Source organism: Lithobates pipiens, unplaced genomic scaffold (assembly GCF_037356315.1).
Source record: "Lithobates pipiens isolate NorthernLeopardFrog02 unplaced genomic scaffold, aLitPip1_a1.2 Scaffold_27, whole genome shotgun sequence".
Lineage (NCBI taxonomy): Eukaryota > Metazoa > Chordata > Amphibia > Anura > Ranidae > Lithobates > Lithobates pipiens.
Genome location: NW_027507788.1, coordinates 46,866,394 through 46,875,032, shown reverse-complemented (window position 1 = coordinate 46,875,032; position 8,639 = coordinate 46,866,394).

The following is an 8,639-nucleotide window of genomic DNA, read 5'->3' as shown; positions in this document are numbered from 1 at the left end:
GGTTTCTCAGAGCTTTGGTCACCGACACCAACGACTTCCGTTTTTGCATTGTATACTGCGAAAGGTCCGCAAACAGTTGAATGTGAGTAAATTTTTCAGGAGGAACTTGCTGTTTGCGGAACGCCATCATGAGCTTCTCTTTGGTTTGGAAGAAATGCACTCTCATTAACACATCCCTAGGGATATTATCTGGCAAATGAGATGGTTTGGGTAATCTGTGGATGCGGTCCACCTGCATCTCCGCTTCGTCAGTAGAGGGAAGGAATGCGCACAGAAGTTCTTTGGCATATTGCTGTAACTGCGCAGGAAGGACGGATTCGGGGACTCCCCTTATCTTTATATTGTTCCTTCTCGACCTATCTTCAAGGTCTGCGATTTTGCTTTTAAGCCATGCGATTTCATCTGCTTGCTCATGAAATGCATCAATTAAAGTGTTATGGGAAGTAGCGAAGTCCCCCATTTTGGCCTCTATATGTTCCACCCTGCCACTCATCTCTCCAACTTCTTTTTTAAAGGAGCTGACACACTGCAGCATGTCAGCATGCATAGATGTGCGGAGGGAGAGCAGCATCTCCTTTAGCATAGTGTCTGAGACAGGTTTGTCAGCAGTAGGGAAAGCGTTAAAGGGGTCTGTTAACTCTCTCGTGTCTTCCAGGGAGTCCTGGTCTGTGCTCACCTGTCGGCAGTCTTCTTCCAGCCTTGGCTTGGATTTTACTGGGCTGCAGGAGTTCGGGGTGGATGCCGCTGGAGACCTTCCGCGCTGCGCTCTGTTCATATCGGTGCTCGAATCATCCGACCGGGAACTGCATGAGGGAGGTGGAGGCGAATCAGCTCCGCCGGCGCCATCTTGCTTTAGGCCGCGCTCCGCCGGCCTGAAGAAATCGACCAATTTCTTCGGTTTGGCCGCCTCTTTCCTCCTACGGGACATAGCTCCGGGATCCACAGATGTTCCGGTTACCGGGTATGTATGCGGATTTACGATCCGTCGCTTCGTTGTTGATAAGGGACCGTCGCTAGAGCGGAGCACACTATTCAGGCGTCCATTCACTAGCGCGCGGTAGCCACGCCCCCGAGATCACTAATCTTGACTGATATACAATGTAATATATGTATATATTGACAAATGAAGATTTCACAGTTTTATACAAAGAAACCTGTACCTCCATCTGAAGACTCTGTATGCACCACTATGTTTGAAAATGTATGGACTATTATGATTGGACAAAATTCTAATTCAGCATTACTGTGCAATAATGTTGTGCCACATCCTGTATTGACAGAAAAAGAGGAAAGTGACCCCCTATTGTTTGGACTTTAATGGCACATACAATAATCAAAAATAGAATAAAACAGTATTTATTATCAAAATATGTATACAAATATAGCAATCAAAAAAATATAGAAATCACAAAATAATTAAAATACATGCAGTAGTATCTGTAATGGAGTGACAATAGTAGATGGAAGGTCACCCATGTAACATATGGTAGGCCAGGGTGCTCAGAAACCCTACGCGTTTCGGAGAAGTACTGGTCTCCTTCATCAGGAGTGAATCTAGAGCAAGAGGCGTATTTCTAATAAAAAGCATAAATAACAGGATATTAATGAAACAGAATGGCCAATAGTAAATGAGGGTGCATCTAGACATTATCCTACTTACATGTATAATTACAGAGGTAGATGCATGTAAATTATGAGTAGTTAAAATTGACATAGATCAAGCAATTGTCAAGCTTAGTATTCCAGTGTTCAGGACTAGCCTTTCTGAAAGAACTCCGAAATAAAAAAATATAGGAGGGAACCAAAAGAGGACCCCAATTCCCTGTCCAATGAAGTGGGACTGGCTACAAGGTACACACCGAGGGGGCCACTGAGGCGTAAATGGCAGGAGACCCTGAAAGGAGAGAGAAAAGAAGGATGAAAAAAAAAGGCAAGGAAATAGCAGAGCCCCTGTGGTCAAAACAATGGTTCACAGGACTCCGGGTCAAAGAGTAGAAATTGGCAATAAAGAAAAGGGCATAGACAGCAGTTACCTGGAGATATGGAGAGATCAGAGCCAGCAAAACCGTTCGCTCGGCGTCCCACAGTAAGCAGCTGTGGAGTGGCGACGAGCGTGCGGTCGAGATATAAAAAGACAGAACCCTCCAATCAGCTGACGCAAACCTAATTGCAACAGCTGATGGAGGGCAAGGAGAGACAGGGCCTAGTGCCGGAACGCCCCCGAGCGGTGAGAGCGGAGTCCCGTCACAGCGTGCACATGCAAAGCACCAGTGCTGGAACGGGGCTCCGCTCCCTCCACCTGCCGACACATCAAGCTTCCCAAAGTGCACAGCCCTGGGGTTGCAAGATGGAGGGCGACCCATGTACAAGACACCGGGCGCATCTCCTCCCAAGCTGCCATAGGAAGAAAATCCCGGCGCTGGTGCTCTTTATTGGCTATTTCTACTCTTTGACCCGGAGCCCTGTGAGCTATTGTTTTGACCACAGGGGCTCTGCTATTTCCTTGCCTTTTTTGTTTTCATCCTTCTTTTCTCTCTCCTTTCAGGGTCTCCTGCCATTTACGCCTCAGTGGCCCCCTCGGTGTGTACCTTGTAGCCAGTCCCACTCCATCGGACAGGGAATTGGGATCCTCTTTTGGTTCCCTCCTATATTTTTTATTTCGGAGTTCTTTCAGAAAGGCTAGTCCTGAACACTGGAAAACTAAGCTTGACAATTGCTTGATTTATGTCAATTTTAACTACTCATACATTACATGCATCTACCTCTGTAATTATACATGTAAGTACGATAATGTCTAGATGTACCCTTATTTCCTATTGGCCGTTCTGTTTCATTAATATCCTGTTATTTATGCTTTTTATTAGAAATACGCCTCTTGCTCTAGATTTACCCCTGATGAAGGAGACCAGTACTTCTCTGAAACACGTAGGGTTTCTGAGCACCCTGGCCTACCATATGTTACATGGGTGACCTTCCATCTACTATTGTCACTACATTACGGATACTACTGCATGTATTTTAATTATTTTGTGATTTCTATATTTTTTTGATTTTTATATTTGTATACATATTTTGATAATAAGGACTATTATAATTGGTGGGACCTTACTGGTCTTAAACCTGGGTACAGTACATGGGGGAAGCTATAATCTCTAGAGGACTCAGAATAAAAAAATTCCCTTCCACCCCTTATTCTGACAAGTTCACAACAGAATTGAACAGTTTACTTACTAAATGCTCCCTTGAATTGATGGGACTCATCATCAAACAAGAGGAAAATATATTACAGACCATGAATGTGGAGATCAAGTCTATAAAGGATTCCTTAAAACCGTTTCACTCTTTGGCTCTGTACGCCACTTTGAATAATGATCTTACCATTTCTCTCAATAAACTGGAACAAGAAATTATGGGCACAAAAAGACAAAAATATCTATGGGTCATCCAAGACTATGCACAAGGATCAGTGTATGTCAGAACTAGATCAGTGTTTTACAGTCTATACTGAGAAACAAGAGAACATTAAAACGGAGAGGTTATAAACATGTTAACTTCAGCTCACCAGATCTGACAGACTCACAATCAGAGTTATCAGACACCACTGATGGGAGATCATCGTCTAGGAGCTCAGTTTCATGGATTTACAGGCTGCCGAATGGAGTAAACATGGCCATGGCACTTTATTGGTTTAAATAATTAACAATAATTATTTTATAACAATCTTTCAAGATATGTATTTGAAGCAATAAATCTGCTTAGTCCTCACGGCTCAAGCATAAATTAATCAAAATTATTATACAACAGTCCCCAACGTAGCCGGAACTTTCTCTGGAAGACAATGACTGGCTTACCCCGTAACTGCGGCCATTTCTATGCAGGATTGCAATCCTGAATTAAGAATATTAAGACCAATTTTGGACAGATGGATACCATCCTGTCTATATAGGCCTGAAATATCTCCTTCCAATTCAAAATGCTGAAAAGGAGAAACCAGTGTTGATGGGCATGAATTTCTCGATGGACCTTTTAATTTTAATTCATTTTAATTTGTTTTCTGACCTTCTCAAAGGGTTTTAAATCAGGAGAATACCAGATAAACCAGGGAATAATTTCAGAAAAAAAAATAATAGTATCAAAAAATGCAATTTTAAGATGCTGTAGATCATGCTGTAAAATGGGGTTCCCTCACACTATCAAAGTAAAAAATATCTGAATGTGGTATGTCGGTTAGATTGCTGCTAGACCTAAAGTGTATACCCTGCTTTATCATAAATAATAGAACCAAGGTTTTAATTTTACCTAAATCTCCCCCCCCCCCCCCGTAAGTCCCCACTAAATACTAAAACAACTGAAATAAATGAAAGTACAAATTACACCACTGAAGACCACTTCCAAAAACATGAAAATGGTCAGGATGCAAGCCAAGATTTTCAGTATAGCATCGCTGGGAAGCTCTCTTACGAGCCCAGTAAATAAAGGAGTGTCCATTAAAGAGACAAATTAAAGAGACAAATATACAGATTACATCTCTGAGAATCCCATCTCCCCAGTTTTTTTATAATTGAACCATCAAGGCCCAATCTAGCAGCTTCAGTTGCTCTGCCTATACGAAAGGAATAGGATGAAAATGTGAAACCCTGAAGGCCTAATTCATACAAATATTTTTTTGAAAACAGAATTAAATTGATAGTTTGCGACCAGAGAGGAATTTTTATGAATTAAAAAATTATCCGCAACAAGAGGTCTGGATTGAATAAAATCAGAGATCAGTTTAACAGGGCAAATATGAGGGTCAGCACAAGCTTGTAGATTGAGCCAACGACCTTTTTGCATCTGGTTGGTTCTGGATTTTTTGATCAGAATATTAACACTAGAGGGTAGAAGACTTATATCCTTAAATCCCAATCCTGACCTGCCTTTTTTTTTTGTTCTTTGGTACCAATTCTGATAGCCTTAATGCTGCAAAGAATGCCACAAAAAAATAAAAAACTATTTTTAATTGCAATAAGTTTTTATTGAAAATTTTAACATATGGTAACAGAGATATACCTACATACATGGTGAAGCAAAATTTCACTTACAGTATAAATATGAAGCACATAATACACGCACAGGATATATAATGTAGAGAAGGTATCTAAAAGCAGAAGTCCATCATAGCTGGTCTATCAGAGCTATAGGCAGAAGATAATAATAAGGATATCCTATATATCTAGTCTGTTCCCCGGTGTGGAGAAGAGAAGAGGCCCACCCTCCGGCACCCCTAGTGGGTACTCACTGTGCTCAGAGGGGGAAGACCTCCACCCACCCCGGAGACATTAAACAAATCAGGTGATATCCACTGCACTGTATCCGGGTAGGCGTAATATGGCTTGTAGGTAAAATAAGAATATAGAGCGGGTGAAGAGCACCCATGATTTCAACGAGTATAGAGTAAAACAAAGATGGAAGAAATGAAGAATAGAAGAGAACAAAAAGGCAGTAAAGTAGTAGAACAAAAATAAAGAAAGAAAAGAAAGACTTGAGTTTTGGAGTTTTAACACAGATGACCTCGTGATCCTTCACATGTCTAAGTTATTGTAACTCTACAATCATATCAGTTTAGAATTAGTAAACCAGTCAGTCCACCTTTCCCAATTAGCTCTGGCCACGCCAAGCCTACCTTGGGTTGAAGCAAACAGGGTTTCATACATAGCATGTGTGTTGGTAGTCATGACAATTTCCCCGAACGTGGGTGCGTTAAGATCTTTCCAGTGACGCGTTAAGGCCAGTTTGGTGCTCAGTATAATATGGGAAACAATCGTTCTGGCTGGTTGGGGTATTTGATCAATGTTTAGAAATAAGATGGCCAGTGCTGGGTCAGCAGGAATGGGAAATTGTGCTATTTGTGAGCACAAGTGAAACACCCTATTCCAAAGTGTCCGTATTTTAGGACACTCCCAAAGGATATGGTACAAGGTGCCGGGGTGTTGACATTGTCTCCAACAAAGTGGAGATGCAGTGGGGGCAAATTTGGATATCTTATAGGGAGTAATGTACCAACGACGTAGTATTTTTTGCGTCAGTTCCCAAAGGTTGATGCATTTGGTGGATGCGTAAGCTACTTTCAGCGCGGCTCTCCATTGGGCTTCTGTAAATGTTTTCCCCAAGTCCTTTTCCCAAGCATGAATGTTGGAAGTTTTGCGGAATGTTAGTTTGTCGTTGAGGGTGTTATAAAAAAGAGATATCCCCTTTAGATTAGTAGAGGGTTTAGTAAGGTATAAAGCAATCCTCCAGGGGAGTTGTATATCTGGGATATTGTAAGATTGGAAAAGATGCTTTATTTGGATGTATCTATAACTATCCAAGTCTGCTAGGCCGTATTCAATTTGTAATGTGCGAAATGTTTTCATTGCTGGACCTATCATAAGATCCTCAATGTGTTTTATACCTTTTGCTTGCCAATGAGATATTTGCAGGTCGGGAATAAGTACACTGAGACTGCCAAGAGGGATTTTTAAAGTAGAAATAGGGGCGGTAAAAGTTTGCGCAAGGAGTACCCTCCAAGCTCGTAAAGATGCCACTATAGAGGGGGCCAAATTGGCAAGGTCGGGAGCATTGGCTACGTGGGTCAGTAAATAGTTGTACAGGCTAGAGTTGGGGATTTGATTTTCCTCAAGATCCTGCCATCGCGTGGGGGGTGAGTCAGGGAACCACGTCCTCAATTGAGCTAGTATGGAAGCTATGTAGTAATCATAGATCTGTATGTTGCCCACTCCCCCTGCTGTTCTCGCGGTCAGTGAGTCTTTGAAGGCCCACCTGGCCCTTTTCCCTCTCCATAGAAACTTGTTTATTATTGCTTGTACTTCAGTAAAGTATTTACTGGGGACAGGGATGGGAAGGGACCTGAACAGATAGAGTAGTTGGGGCAAAACTATCATCTTTACTGCTGCCAATCTACCTGACCAGATGAGTTCTGTTTTATCAAGGGCTTGCAGTTTAGATGGTAAGGATTTAAGAAGGGGGATATAATTATTGGTGTATAATTCCCCGGATGTGGGGGTCAAGGTGATTCCCAAATACTCTATGCCTTTCTCACTCCACCTATAGGGGAACCGTGCGCTAAGTCTCGACTGCATATCCTTGTCTACGCCCATGCCCAAGATATAAGACTTGTTCTCATTAACCTTATAATAAGACAACGTGGTAAATAGTCTCAGAGTGTCGTGTACCGAAGCCAAAGACTTTTCAGGGTTCGTGAGCATCAAGATAATGTCATCAGCGAACAGGCTTATCGTGTGTTCAGATGTTCGAGTTTTGAATCCAGTGATATTGGGGTGGGATCTTATATGTTCCGCCAGGGGTTCTAAAATTAAATTAAAGATCAAAGGGGAGAGTGGACATCCCTGGCGCGTTCCATTTGATATTGGGAAGGGGGCAGAAAGTACACCCGAGGTGTATACTTTCGCTGAGGGATTCGAGTAGAGGGCCGTTATAGCCGAAAGGATCATACCAGAGAATCCAAATTTGGTTAAGACTGCTTTCATATATCCCCAGTGGACCCTGTCGAAGGCCTTCTCCGCGTCCAACGCAAGGAGCAGAGAAGGCCCCCGCCCAGCGCCAGCCAGATGGATGATATTGGTCAGCCTCCTCGTAGCATCTGAGGTTTGTCGTCCTTTTGTAAACCCAGTTTGGTCGGGATGTATTAAACAGGGCAGAATATTTACTAGCCGGTTTGCTATAAGTTTGGCATAGACTTTCACGTCCGTGTTTAGTAAGGATATAGGACGGAAATTGGCTGGTGTATCAGGGGTCTTACCTGGCTTCGGTAAAGTCACTATGATTGCACTCAACATTTCGTGTGGGAAGGAAGAGGAAGCGGCGGCAGCGTTAAACACTTCTGTCAAACAAGGCAGTAAATACGTTTTAAACGTCTTATAGTAGTCTCCGGAAAAACCGTCAGGACCGGGGGATTTAGACCCAGGAAGTGAGTCAATAACTTTGAGGATTTCGTCAGACGTAAAAGGTGTATTAAGTTGTTCCACGTGCTGTGAGGATAGAGTAGGCAAGGATAGCTGTTGTAAAAAGTCATTAATCAAGGAGGGTGAGGGCTGAGTAGTGGTAGAGTCGTCTTTTAAGTTATATAGGGAACCGTAATAGTCGCTAAATGCGTCTGCAATATCTCGTGGGCGTAACATCTTGTGTTTACTAGTGGGGTGAAGGATGTAAGGAATTTTTGATTTCAGTCTATGACCTTTAAGTCGGTATGCAAGTAGTTTTCCTGCTCTGTTGCCCTGAGTGTAATATGTCATTTTTAGTCTTTTTGTTTGTTTTTCAAAAGAGTCCAGTAAAAGGAGCCTCAGGTCGTGTCTCAGTCTGTGGAGCTGTTCAGTCAAAGATTGGGAAGTGGCCCGTTTGTTTTGTGATTCTAAATCACGAATTTTGTTAGTAATGTCACGTATCTTCTGCTGCCTCCGTCTCCTCTCCCCCGCTCCCAGTTTAATAAAAATCCCCCGAATGTATGCCTTATGGGCATTCCAGAGCACAAATTTATTAGGCATCGAGGGCCCGTTGAGGGAGAAAAATTCCCCCAAATGGTCCTCGATATACGATCTACATTCAGGCAGTTGCATAATGTATGAGTTCGCCCTCCAAAGAGG